The sequence below is a fragment of the Rhincodon typus genome, chromosome 27 (assembly GCF_021869965.1).
Source record: "Rhincodon typus isolate 14 chromosome 27, sRhiTyp1.1, whole genome shotgun sequence".
NCBI lineage: Eukaryota > Metazoa > Chordata > Chondrichthyes > Orectolobiformes > Rhincodontidae > Rhincodon > Rhincodon typus.
In genome coordinates this window covers 4,739,902-4,755,044 of record NC_063358.1, presented here as the reverse complement: position 1 = coordinate 4,755,044, position 15,143 = coordinate 4,739,902, and positions in this window count along the sequence as shown.

Genomic DNA, 15,143 nt, shown 5'->3' with positions numbered 1-15,143 from the left:
CTACATGAGCAAGTCAGAAGCTAGGAATACTGCAGCAGATAACTCACTTCCTGACTCCTCAAAGCCTGTGCACCATCTATAAGGCACAAGTCAGGAGATGTGATGGAATACTCTCCACTTTCCTGGATGGGTGCAGCCCCAACAACACTCAAGAAGCTTGACACCATCCAGGACAAAGCAGCCCGCTTGATTGGCACTACATCCACAAGCATTCACTTCCTCCACCACCGACGCTCAGTAGCAGCATTGTATATTATCTACAAGATGCACTGCAGAGATTCACCAAAGATCCTCAAACAGCACCTTCCTAACCCATGACCACTTCCAGAAGGGAAGCTGAAATATGGGAATACCACTACCTTCAAGTTTCCCTCCAAGCCACTCACCATCCTGACATGGAAATATATCGCCGTTCCTTCACTGCCGTTGAGTCAAAAATCCTGGAATTCCCTCCCTAATGGCATTGTGGGTCAACCCACAGCAGGAGGACTGCAGCAGTTCAAGAAGGCAGCTCACCACCACCTTCTCAAGGGCAACTAGGGATGGGCAAGAAATGCTGGTCCAGCCAGCAACACCCACAAGTGAATAAAAAAAAGCTGAAGTGATGTGTGGAGGGGCCAGCATTTATGCTATAGTCAGGAGGCGGGGTTTGAGTGCTGGAGGAGAAAGGATGTGGATAGTTCAGATTAAGTGATTGGCAAGTGAGATTGGCAGAACAACGGTGTGTCTCGAGGCCAGACTTGAAAGAACAGGAAGTTCCACTGGATTTGGGTTAGGGGAGCGGGGGTGACAGAGAATGTAACAAGCAAAGCTAAAAGAAAGGGAAAGAATAGGTTCACAATTTGAGCTCAGAAGACTGTAAAATGCCTAGTTTGAAGATGAGATGTTGCCCCTCCAGTTTCCATTGTGATTCATTGGAGCATTGCAGCATGTCAAGGACAGACAAGTGGACATGCGAGCACCAATACAGAGTCGGCCATATTATGTGCAGCGAATATAATACACAAGATTGGAGGAGGTACAGGTACAGGGAACAATCCCTGCGAAATCCCAGTGACAATTCCGACGGAACACCGCCAGCAAAGACTCAAAACGTTAGCTTGCTCCCCCTACATCGATGCTGTCTGACCCGTTGTGATCTCCAGCTTTTGTTGTTTTCAGTTCGTATTTCATTGAGCAAAGAGAGAGGTTTTGTTTTTACACAGTGTGTTGTCAGAACATAGAAAAGCTTAACAGAGGCAGTTACAATCACTTTTGGAAGGGAAGTGGTAAATATTAGAGAATGAAAACAAAGTGTGAAACAGTTTGAAGTGAAGGGTTGCAGAATTGGTCTAAGTGGATACGCAATATTCCTTCTACTTTGTCTTTATTGTGTGCGCTGTTTGTTACACTGCCTGGTCCCTGTAGGATTTTTGCATGTATGACACATGCACCCATCATGCAAGGCGTTTTGGCTGTGTACAAACAGTTTGGCTACATTCTAGATCCTCATCCATGCTCTGTGCAGTTTTCAGTGATCAATGTTGATTGGTCTCATCAAAAACCAGTACTATTGCAATTTGTTGAATGGTCTCTTTTCTGTAAAATGATATGCATTCCTTCTCAGCTCAAATAAATTATGAAAGTCAAATGGTAGAAATATAAAGTGAGTAACTTTGACTCCGTGATAAAGCAGGAAACACACAGTATTGAGTTGGCAGCCCACTTGATACCTTTTCCAACTTGGTAAAACACTTAAAATCAGAGGTAATCCAATGGACTGTTGATTAATTATTTTCCATTTTACAATAGCATACAAAAGCCATCTCCCCACATGCAGCTGTCTCCAATATTAGTGCTTACTCTCAATTTTACCCCTTCCAGGCTTAAATTCTTGGTGTGATGAAAACCAAGGAAAAGTGATGTTTGTACTAACATAAGACAGCTTTGGAACCAAAACAGTGTCTAATTTGTATTGCTTCATTTTGAAACATGAGGGAAGCCAATAGTCTTCAGAGCAGAAAAAAATAATAGAAATTGCTGGAGAATCTCAGCAGGTCTGGCAGCATCTGTGGAGAGAGAAGAACAACATTAACATTTTGAGTCCATTATGACTCTCCTTTGGAACAAAAAAAGAACTGAAGAGTCATACTGGACTCGAATCATTAACTCTCTTTCTCTCTTCACAGATGCTGCCAGACCTGCTGAGATTCTCCAGCATTTTGTGCTTTTATTTCAGATTTCTAACATCTAAAGGGCATAGAGGTATTTCTGCAATAACGCATGTTGCATTAACATGAATTAGCTGTGATGTGATTGGTGAATAGTGGACGCTGTTTGGATAATGCAAACTTTCTGTTGTACAGGTATAGCGATTTCTCCATAACGTAATTTTCTGTGGTGATTTTCTATAGTGTGATTTTCTGTAGCATGAGTTCATACAAGAACGCAACTATCGTGTTATAGGAGAACTACCTGTACTTTCATTTCAGTCTTTAATGCAGTACAGAATAGACTACTTAAAGACAATAGATTGCAAGGCCAATCTATAAATAGGAACAAAAACAAAGTTGCTGGAAAAGCTCAGCAGGTCTGGCAGCATCTGTGAAGGAAAAAACAGAGTTAACGTTTTGGGTCCAGTGACCCTTCCTCAGAACTCAATCTATAAATAGACTAGGATACGAATGTCACGTTGTACTATTCATGTAGGTGTTGCTAAATGAGAAGGAATAATCTTCCAAAACATTACAAGTTGAAACACACCCCAGGCCTGGTATGAGTCTACACCTTTCATCAGGCCTGGGAAGGGGGAAGGGAGCTGGGAAATAAATAGAGGGAGGAGGAGTGGGGCTGGGGAAGGTAGGTGGGATGGGTGGATCGGTGGATGCAAGATCTCTCCATCTCCATCTCCGGTAACCATCTCAGCACCGGCATCTATTTCAAACCCATCGATTCCCACAGCTACCTTGACTACACCCCCTCTCACCCACCCCCCTGCAAGAATGCAATCCCTTACTCCCAATTCCTCCGCCTCTGCCGCGTCTGCTCCCAAGATGGAGCATTCCGCTCCTGGACATCCCAGATGTCCTCCTACTTCAAGGACCACAACTTCTCCCCTTCGTTGATCCACAATGCTCTCAACTGCATCTCTTGCATCTCCCGCACTTCTGCCCTCAAACTCCCTCCCCCCTCAACAAAAACAAAGACAGAATCCCCCTGGTCCTCACATACCACCCCACCAACATCCACATCCAGCACATCATTCTCCATCACTTCCACCACCTACAATCTGACCCCACGACCAAGGATATATTTCCCTCCCCACCCCTATCTGCCTTTCGTAGGGACCGCTCTCTCCACGACTCCCTCGTCCACTCCACGCTCCCCACTAACCCCACCACCCCCGGCACCATTCCCTGCAACCGCAGGAAGTGCTACATCTGCCCCTACACCTCCCCCCATCACCTCCATTCAAAGCACAAAACAAACTTTCCAAATCCGACAGGGATTCACCTGTACATCCTCCAACCTGGTCGACTCTATCCGTTGTTCCCAATGTGGCTTCCTCTACATCGGTGAGACCAAGTGTAGACTCGGTGACTGATTTGCAGATTATCTGCACTCTGTACGCTATAATCAACAACACCCTCTGGTCACCAACCATTTTAACTCCCCCTCCCACTCCCTGGGTGACATGTCCATCCTGGGCCTCTCCCTGTGTCACAATGATGCCACCCACAAACTGGAGGAACAACACCTCATATTCTGCCTCGGAAGCCTGCAGCACAATGACCTTAACTTAGAACTCACCAGTTTCAAAATCTCCCCGCCCCTGGCCTCATCCCAGGTCCAACCCTCCCTCTCATCCCCACCTCCTTGACCTGACACAACCTGTCCATCTTCTCTCCCACCTATCCGCCCCATCCTTCCCACTGACCAATCTCCACTACCCCCTACCTGCAGCCACCTATCACCATCCCACCTACCTTCTCCCAGCCCCACCCCTCCTCCCTCTATTTATTCCCCAGCTCCCTTCCCTCTCCCTGTCCTGATGAAGGGTGTAAACCTGAAATGTTGACTTTCCTGTTCCTCTGATGCTGCCTGGCCTGTTGTGTTCCTCTAGCTGCACATTGACTGCAACATCTGCAGTTCTTCCTGTCTCCTGGTATGAGTCTGTTTGTGCCCTTCTTTCAACCCTGTTAGATACCTGGCAGCCAGCTTGTCAGAAGGTGGTGGTGTAGAGGTAATGGCACTGGGCTAGTAATCCAGAATACCAGGCTGATGGCCTCAAAATATGGGGTCAAATCCCAATGTGGTAGATGGTGAAATTTGAATTCATCTGAGGGGAACAGAAAGCTTTACTAAAATGTTAATTTAATCATAAGCATTAGCACAAAAACCAATCTGGTCTCTAATTCTCTTTGGGCAAGGAAACTGCTGGCCTGCATGCAAATCCAGATCGACAGCAAAGTGAGTGAGTCTTAACTTTGGGGTTAGGCAATGAATGCTGCTCAGCAACACCCACATCCACTGAATAAAAGAATTGGCATTTGTGTTGCTCAGTCATCACATGTTTTCTTACATCAATGAGTGTGGCCTAGGCTCATTTCCCATCCAGTATATTCCATGCAGACAGTGCATTGAAGAGATGCTGATGTATGCTGCTGATGTATGCTGCTGTGTCCCTTGAGGAGTCTTTACTAGACTTTCCAGGAAGTGTGCAGGATCTCACAGCAGCTATAATACCACCAACATGCTGCTTATTGAATCCACTTGCCCATAACAACATTTGAAACTATATATTGCTAATGTTCACAGTACAGAAGATAGAGAAGCCCTGAATTTATGTGGGTATTATTTTTACTGCATAAGGTAGATGCATCTTTTTGTTTCTCTTCAGAAGCATGTGGAGCTCTTTCAATAGATTTTTTTGCTTCAAACTTACATAAGAACATAAGAAACAGGAGCAACAGCAGGACCAGGCCACCCGGCCCATCGAGCCTGTTCCACCATTCACTAAGTTCATGGCTGATCTTTTGTGGACTCAGCTCCTCTTGCCCACCTGCTCATTATAACTCTTAATTCCTTCACTGTTCAAAAATCTATCTTTGCCTTAAAAACATTCTATGAGGTAGCCTCAACTGCTTCTCTGGGCAGGGAATTCTACAGATTCACAACCCTTTAGGTGAAGAAGTTTCTCCTCAACTCAATCCTAAATCTACTCCTTTTTTTGAGGCTATAGCCCCCAGTTCTAATTTCACCTGCCAGTGGAAACAACTTCCCTGCTTCTATCTTATTTATTCCTTTCATAATTTTATTTGTTTCTATAAGATCCGCTGTCATTCTTCTAAATTCCAGTGAGCACTGTCCCAGTCTACTCAGTCTCCCCTCATAAGCCAACGCTCTCACCTCAGTGATCAACCTAGTGAACCTGCTCTGCAGTGCTAGTATAACTTGATCCCAAAGCTTCCTAAAGCAATTTGGCAATTTGTCTTGTAAAGTCCGAAATGAGCCCATCATAATATGCCAATAAGGATCAGTGACGCTGCATAGGAATTAATGAACAGGACAGCACAGAAGGAGGCCATTCTGCCCACCAGACCAGTTCTGCCTTTTTCAACGAGGAGTACAGTCAGTATCCATTCTGTCTCCATGTCCCTACAATTTCTACTCCAAATGTTTATCCAATTTTCTTTTGAAGACTAATATTGAACCTTTTATCCTCTATCCTGTTAAACAGTGCACGACATATTCTAACCACCTAACCAACACACAAGATAGATCATCCAGTGCCTCATCTTTCCTCTGCCATTCATTAAGATCTTGTTGATCTATTTATGTTCTGAACTCCTGTAACTCTGATAATGTTTGATTCCCTCGCCTTAACAAGAATCTACCTATCCCTTAAAAATATTGAATGAACCCATCTCTCGTGTCTTCTGAAGAAGAGTTCCAAAGTCACACAGACCCCTGTGAAAACAAAAATTCTCCTTATCCATGTCCTAAAAGAGGGACACCTAATTTTAACACAGTTCCCCCAATTCAGGATTCATTCATAGAGGAAATGTCAACATACATCTGTTAAGACACTTTCCCCACTTTATCTCTGTTTTGCCAATCCCCTTAAATCTTTGTTCTCATTGTTGGTGTTACAACCATTTTCTCTTTGGTGACTTTAATATAAATCAAAAATCAAATAATTTTGAACAACTCTCAGAAATCTCCTCATAGTTTTCCCTGTTCACAACAGAATATTCCCTAATTTTCTCCAGTCTAACCATATGTATCATTCATTCCTCAAACCATTTGACTAACTGTCGACTCCCTAAAACCTTCAGTCTTTCCTACAGTGTGGTGCCCAGAAATGGAACCACACATTTTCTGCATTTACAGCAGAGCTAGGTTAGAATCAGGGATTTTTGAGCAGCTGCTGGGATTAGGCAAAAGTGAAGAGTTCCTACAGAGACTTTCAGGAGGGATTTATTGGCCTGGCCCTCTGCTCTACTTTGCTTTTGGTATTCTGCCAGTGCACAGCCCTGGTTTTATTTTACTCTGTTTCCAGGAATCTGCAATCACTAGAAAGTTATGACCCCTCTGTACTTTTAGCTAGAGTAAAAACTTTACAGGAGCAGGGATGGTATTCCTCATAGACTTCTCACTGTGTCATTAAAATGAAGGAGGAGCAGCAGCAAAGAATGCAGGAGAAAGCAGACATCCGATTTAAAGAAATGACGCATTTCACAAGACACTGGTCCCCCTCCCGAGAATGTATGCAGCTGTACAATGACTTTTCAAGAGGAGCGAGAGTGGCTAGCAGAGTTTGGTGCGCTCTATGCGCAGCCATGCTCATCTGCCTGCATTGCATTGCATTAGCCTCCAGAAGGGGCAGCTGCACTTAACTAACAAGGCACACACTAAATTCAGGGAAACCCATGGGATCTGCATAATGTAAGTCAGCATGCTGCATGGCGAAGGATTCAGGATGTCACTGATACGCAGAGCTGTAAAAAATGACATTTACAAGAACAGAATAGTTATTTTCACCGTCAGCTTTGACACAAATTGGGTGTCCTTTAACCACCCTTGTCAATTCTTTTTTTCAAAAAAACTTTCATGACAGTCAGGAAAGTCAAACTCTCCAATGGAAATCCAATGAGATTTGCAGGCGAATGTCTCATGATCAAATGTTGAAATAACTGCACAGAGGCTGGTATCCTGTCACCAAGTCACCCTTTGTTTACATGTGCACAGTACAAGAGCTCTGACCGGCCAACTCAGAGCCAGTCCCTAGAGTGAGGAGACTCTCTGAATCTCCTGTTTATATCTGTCAGCCAGGGCTCCCTGATTGGCCCAGGTTGACAACCCCAATCAAGTATCTCAGTCAATAAACCCACCTCGCTCTTGTTCCAATCACTACAAATGTCATATTTTCAAATATTGTGTGAACCAATGTCATGTGATCACCTTTCCAGAGATACATATGGTCAGCATTAGCAACCTGGATAAGGGAACGCCATCAAACACTGGAAATGTGTCTGCCTTCATGATAAGGGAGCTACAAGATACGGCCTTGGATTTTGACCAGCTCACTGGCTTGCCCATTCACTCAGCTTATTCCTGTGATGAAGGACTTTTGAAGAAAGGTTGAACAGTTTGAGCCTAGCCCCATTGCAATCTTGTAGAATAAGACGTGATTGTGTTGAAGCATAAACAATCCTAAGGGGACGTGACCAGTTGGATACCAGAAGGATGTACCCTCTGGCAGTGGAGACTACAACTAGGGCCTGCTGCAGTGCTACTGTGAGGCTAAGCACAAACTGGAAGAACAGCTTCTCACTTTCTGCTTGGGAACCCTGCAGTCTCTAGGACTCAATACAAGTTCAATAATTTTGGAGCATGAACATGTCCTTTACCCATCCTCACACCCCAGGCCTTGTCGTGACACGAGCTGCTTTCAGTACAGCCAATCTGTAATAAAATCACGAGGGGCATAGATAAGGTGAATAGCAAAGGTCTTTTCCCTAGGGTAAGGGATTTCAAAACTACAGGGCATATTTTTAAAGTGAGAGGAGAGAGATTTAAAAGGGACCCGAGGGGCAATTTTTTCATACAGAGGGTGGTTCTTATGTGAAATGAACTGCCAGAGGAAGTGATGGATGCAGGTGGAGTTACATTTAAAAAAAAATATTTGGAGATGTATGTGAATAGGAAAGATTTAGAGGGATTTGGGCTAAATGCAGGCAAATGGGACTAATTTAGTTTGGGTAACCTAGTTGGCATGGATGAATTGGACTGAAGGATCTGTTTCATGCTCTATGATCCTCTGAATCTTTATCTTACTTATGGTCCCCATTATCAGCTTTTCTTTCTCATTTAGCATTGTATCATCCATCCCTTTTTCTAACTATCTTTCTCTCCCTCTTGGATCTGTCTCCACCTATCCATTCACTCCTCTCAGGCACAAACACATGCTCCCACTATCATCAGCATATATACCACTTTTTCCTAGCTATTATCAGTTCTGAATAAGGGTCACTGGACTTGAAACGTTAACACTACTTTCTCTCCCCACTGTCAGACCTGCTGAGTTTCTCTGGCAATTTCCATTTTAGTATAAGAGTGACAGGTCTCTCTTTTAATATGGAGATGAAGAGGGATTTTGTTCACTCAGACTGTTGTTCATCTGCAGAACTCTTCCACAGAGTGCAGTGGCGGCTGTATGATTGAATTTATTCAAGGCTGAGTTAGAAGCTGGATGGACAAAAGGGGTCCAAGGATACCAGGGCAAACAGAAACTGGAGTTGACACCACAAGCAGATCAGACATCATCTTATTGAATGATAGATCAGCCTGGAATATCTGAATAGGTTATCTGTGCTCCTAGTTCCTGCAGTCCAGGGTCTAACAGCTGGCATCCATGTATCTCTGTCATAGATAACACAGTGTAGAGCTGGAGGAACACAGCAGACCAGGCAGCATCAGAGGAGCGGGAAAATTGACGTTTCGGGTCAGGACCCTTCTACAGAAATGGAGGAGGGGCAAGGGAGCTCAGAAATAGAGAGAGGAGGGGTGGGGCTGGGGAAGTTAGGTGGGATGGTGATAGGTGAGTGCAGGTTTTTGTTGTGGGGATTGGTCAGTGAGGTGGGAGGAATGGATAGGTGCAAGAGAAGATGGACAAGTTGTATTAGGTCAAGGAGGTTTGGATGAGAGAGAGGGTTGGTCTTGGGATGAGGTCAGCGATGGGGAGATTTTGAAACTGGTAAAGTTCACATTTAGGCCATTGGGCTGTAGGCTCCCAAGGGGGAATATGAGATGCTGCTCCTCCAGTTTCCGAGTGGCGTCATTGTGACACTGGAGGAGGCCCAGGATGGACATGTCGCCCAGGGAGTGGGAGGGGGAGTTAAAATAGTTTGTGACTAGGAGGTGTTGTCATTTGTCGCGAACAGAGCGCAGGTGCTCTCCAAAGCGGTCTCCGAGCCTCCGCTTGGTCTCACCGATGTAGATGCAATAGGCCATATTGGCAGATGTGCAGGTGAACAACTGTCTGATGTGGAAGGTTTTTTTGGTTCCTTGGCTGGAGGTGCAGGGGGAGGTATAGGAGCAGGTGTAGCACTTCAAGTGGTTGCAGGGAAACGTGCTGGGGGTGGTGGGGCTAGTCGGGAGTGTGCAGCGGATGATGGAGTCGCGGAGAGAGCGGACCCTGTGGAAGGCAGACAGGGGTGGGGAGGGAAATATATCCTTAGTTGTGGAGTCAGATTGCAGGTGGTGGAAGTGATAGAGAATGATACATTGAATCCAGAGGTTAATGGATGATACGTGAGGACAACGGAGGTTCTGTCTTTGTTTTTATTGCGGGGAGGGGGTGTGAGGGCCAAGGTGTGGGAAACACAAGAGATGTAGTCAAGAGCATTTTCGACCACAGAAGGGGGGTAAGTTGTGGTCCTTGAAATAAGAGGACATCTGGGATGTCTGGTGGTGGAATGCCTCTTCTTGGGAGCAGATGTGGATGAGGCAGAGGAATTGGGAATAGGGGATCGCAACCTTACAGGAAGGTGGGTGAGCGGGGATGTAGTCTAGGTAGCTGTGGGAGTAGGTGGGCTTGACATAGATATTGGTTTCGAGGTGCTCACCAGAGATAGAGACAGAGATGTCCAGGAAGGAGAGAGAGGTATCAGAGACGGTCCAGGTGAATTTGAGGTTGGGGTGAAGGTGTTAGTAAAGTTGATGAACTGTTCAAGCTCCTCGTGGGAGCACGAGGCAGCTTTGATAGTCACCAACGTAACGGAGGAAGAGGTGGGGGATAGTGCCAGTGCAGCAGCGGAAGAGGGACTGTTCCACGTATCCTACAAAGAGGCAGGCATAGCTTGGGACCATGCGGGTTCCCACGACCACCCACTTAGTCTGTAGGAAGCGGGAGGAGTTGAAGGAGAAGTTGTTGAGGGTGAGGATGAGTTTGGTTAAGCTGATGAAGGTGTCAGTGTAGGGGGACTAGTTGGGCCTGTGGGACAGGAAGAAACGGAGGGCCTTTAGTCAATCCCCATGGGGAATACAAGTGTACAGGGATTGGATGTCCATGGTGAAGATGAGGGGTTGGGGGCGAGGGAATTGGAAGTCTTGGAGGAGGTGGAGGGCGTGGGTGGTGTATCTTGGTCAGTTCTTACTGACATTCCTTCAATGTCCTCAAGAAGAAGGCTTCTAATGATATTCTTTAAAGCTTCCATTTTTGAATACAACATTGCTCAGTTCAGTTCACAAGGAGAGCTTGCATGACCAGTGCTTGGAGACTGTGAATACTTTTTTAAAAAGGCATACCCCTTATCCAGGGTTGTTAATACTGGATGTCTGCCTGGAGATTTGGTCCTGTGCCTGAATCACATGGTATTTGAAAGCATGACATTTGCCTGCAAGTGTTACTGAGCTACCACTAGAAAGTGTGCTTTTCCTAGGAATATCTCTGATTACACTTAAAGGTGTTTATTTTAAAAATTACAAGGGTAGTTAAAGAGCATCCAATTTGTGAAAAAGCTGACTGGGAAAGTTCTAATTTTGTTGGAACGGCCTTATTTATTGTTAAACCAATGTCTGTAAGATAGACTCATTTTTATTTTGAGAAATTGCTGTTGCATCAATCCAAGACACTTTCCTAAATTTAGAAGCTAGTTTTATATTATATTCAATTTTATAAAAGTTTATTTGACAAAAATAGCATAGTTTGTCTCATCTCAGCTACTGCACACTTTGGTAAATTTTTGTACACTTAGATATCAGTCATTTTTGAAATACTAAGAGATCGTGTTGACTAAGTGATATTTGTTGCACTTTTCAAGGAACTATGTGATGAAATGTTGGCACGTTGAAGCTCAATGGTCTATTAACAGGCGCAGCTCATCGGTGTAGCTAATTCAGCATGTGGGAAGTCTGAGGCTGATACTATTGCAACTCAGGGAATTACAGTCAAAGGGCAACATTTGACCTCAGTTTTAGACCTGAGAGAGTAATATTTTGAGTTCACAAACTTGATTCATTGAACAGCATACTTCCCTTAAATTGCAACTGAAAGTAATGGGTTCAACCACCCACTCTGTTCCCTTGAGCACAAAAGTCCACTCTAGCAGTACTGAGAGACTAATGCACTGTCAGGGGGCTGTCTCTTAGATCAGATACTACAATGAGACCTGAAAAAAAAGTCCCATGGCACCACTTACAGAAGAGCTAAGGAGCTATATGGCAGGTCCTGGCCAACACTTATTCCTTAACTATTATCATTAGTGGAATCTTACTATGCACAAATTAGCTGCTGTGTTACTTGCATTGCAATAGTAACTGATGTGTTTCTGATGTGTTTCATTAGCTGCAATGTTTGAACATCCTGAGGTTGCACGATGTGTGACATAAATCTTTGTTATTTACAGAATAGTGTGCTTTAGTCTCACCATGATGGGCACCTTGCTCCCACCCCTGCTGGCATGTTTGAAGGTGGTGGGTGAAGTTGGAGGGCTGTGACTTCCCTGACCGTTATGTACCCACCCTTCCTCACCACTGCAACTGTACCAACTGCTCACCCACCAGTGGGCTTATCGAGACCCTTAAATGGGATCTCTGCAGCTGATAGTTGTGGATAAATGGGGCTCTGGAGGCCTTCATTAACTCCAGTTAACACCAATCCCTCTCCCACTGCCCCTCACTATCCCCCCCACCTCCCCCCCAACCCCCATAGCCCACTGGAAACCTCCTCAAGCCCAGCCCCACTTGCGACAGATTACCATCCTGCCATTGGTCTCAGAAATCCCACACCCCTCACTACTTGCAAGTCCCATCTGCTTTTCGCCTGGGCAGAGATATAGATACTTACCCAAAATCTTAATCCAACTCCACTCCCCTGCCCAAAGGGATTGGCCTCTGGTCGGCCAACAGTTCTGAGGAAGGACTTCCTGGAATCAAAGAATCATACAGTCGAGAAGAAGCATTTCAATTCACCCAGTCAGTCCTGCGAAAATGTATTATCACCTACACTAGTTCCACATGCCAGCTCTAGGCCCATAGCCTTGAATATTACCAATGTCAAGGGCTCATCCAAGGAATTTTTAAAGGCAGCAGGGTTTCTCACCTCAAAACAATGTATTCCAGAACCCCATCACCCTCTGGGTGAAACCATTTTCCCTTAAATCGCCTCTAAACCTCTTGCCTTTCATGTTAAAATTATGCCTCCTTGTTATTGACTTTTTGAGTAAGAGAGCAACTGCTTTGTCTTTACTGCATCTGTGCCCCTCATAATCTTACACACTCCGTATAAATGATCTGCAAACAGGTACAGAGTGTAACATAGTAAAGTTCAGGGATGTTACTAAAATACGTGGGAAGCAGGCAGTGATGAGGAGATAAAATGGATATTGATAGACATAGGAGAATGGGCCAGAATCTGGCAGATGGAGTTTAATGTGCACAAGTGTGAGGTTGTCCATTTTGGTTGGAAATATAAAAGGGCAAATTATTATTTAAATGGGAAGCAGATTGAAAGTGCTTCAGTGCAGAGGAATCGGGGTGTCCTTGTGCATGAATCACAGAAGGTGGCTATGCAGGTGCAGCATATAATAAGAAAGGCGAATGGAATCCTGGCATTTATTGCAAAAAGACTGGATTATAAAAGTAAAGAAGTGTTGTTACAATTTTAGAGATAGTAGGAACTGCAGATGCTGGAGAATCTGAGATAACAAGGTGTAGAGCTGGATGAACACAGCAGGCCAAGCAGCATCAGAGGAGCAGGAAGGCTGACCTGTCCTTCCTCCCACCTATCCCCTCCTCCCACCTCAAGCCCCACTCCCATCTCCTACCTATTAACCTAATCCCGCCCCCTTGACCTGTCTGTCCTCCCTGGACTGACCTATCTCCTCCTTACCTCCCCACCTACACTCACCAACCCCGCCTCTTTGACCTGTCCATCTCCTCTCCACCTATCTTCTCCTCTATCCATCTTCAATCCACCTCCCCCTCTCTCCCTATTTATTTCAGAACCCTCTTCCCCTCCCCCATTTCTGAAGAAGGGCCTAGGCCCGAAACGTCAGCCTGCCTGCTCCTCTGATGCTGCTTGGCCTGCTGTGTTCATCCAGCTCTACATCTTGTTACAATTTTATAAGTTGCTGGTGAGCCCATACCTAGATTATTGTGTCCTGGCGTGAAACGGCGACTTTCCTGCTTCTCTGATGCTGCCTGACCTGCTGTGTTCCTCCAGCTCCACACTATGTTGAGGAAGCATGTGTTAGCACTGGAGGCCGTTCAGAGGAAGTTCCCCAGATTGATTCCAGGGATGAAAGAGCTGTCAAATAAGGAGCGGGGATTGAACAGCTAGGGCTTGTACTTGCTGGAAGCCAGAAGAATGAGGGGGAACTGAATGAGGTACATAAAATGCTAAATGGTATTGATAAAGTGGACATGGAACAGATCTTTCTCCTCGAGGAACAGACTCAAACAAGATGCTGTAGATATAGGGAGAGAGGAGGTAGATTTAGAACTGAGAGGAGGAGAAACTCCTTCTCTTAGAGGGTTGTGAATCTGTGGAACTCCCTGTCCCAAAGTGCAGTGGAGGCAGAATCAATCAACAGATTCAAAAAAGAAATAGATACATTTCTGTAGAAAAGCCAGATAAAGGGCTATGGGGAGCAGGCAGAAAAATGGAGCTGAGACCAGGATAAGATCAGCTATGATCGTGTTAAATGGCAGAGTGGGCTCAAAGGGCTGGATTGCTTACTCCCATTCATAATTCCGATGTTCCTATGTTATATACCCCTCAACCTTCTCTGCTTCAAAGAGAACAGTCGGAGTTTATTCAATCTCCGTTCATAGTTAAACTTCTCCATTCCTAATTCAGAGCGTTGGAAATCCCATCTCTGGTCTATTAATGGCATCTTAAAACCCAACCCAACATTAGAGATGCCAAGGGACAGTACCGGACCAAATTAGAGACCCAAACTAACCACACGGACACCCGTCACCTCTGGCAAGGCCTACACAAAATAACGGGATATCAAATAAAGCAGAACAGAATACTGGACAGAAATACATCAATGTTCAATGCTTTTTATGCTCGGTTTGAGCAGAATGCCAGTGGAACGGTGTCACATGCCCCGACAGCCCTGGACACACCTGTGCCCTCGGACCAGCCTTCTTAAGGGTGAACCCATGGAAAGTGAATGCCCAAATGGAGTACCTGGCCATGCATTCAGGACCTGTGTGGTTCAGCTTTCAGAAATATTCACTGATATCTTTAACCTCTCCTTGCTGCAATCTGAGATCCCCATCTGCTTCAAGAAGACCACCATCATCCTGGTACCAAAGAAAGTGCATGCAATGTGCCTCAGTGACTACTGCCCAGTGGCTCTGATCTCAACAATTATGAAGTGCTTCAAGAGGCTGGTCATGGCTCACATCAACTCCAGTCTCTTAGTCGACCTCGATTCCTTGCAATTTCTCTCTGAGTGCAACAGATCCATGGCAGATGTCATTTCCCTAGCCTTTCACCCATCCCTGGAACATTTAAATAATAAGGATACCTATGTCAAGCTTCTGCTCATCAACTACAGCTCCACCTTCAACACCATAATCCCAAACAAACTAATCTCCAAACTCTAAGACCTAGGTCTCTGCTCATAAATCTTAACTGGATCCTC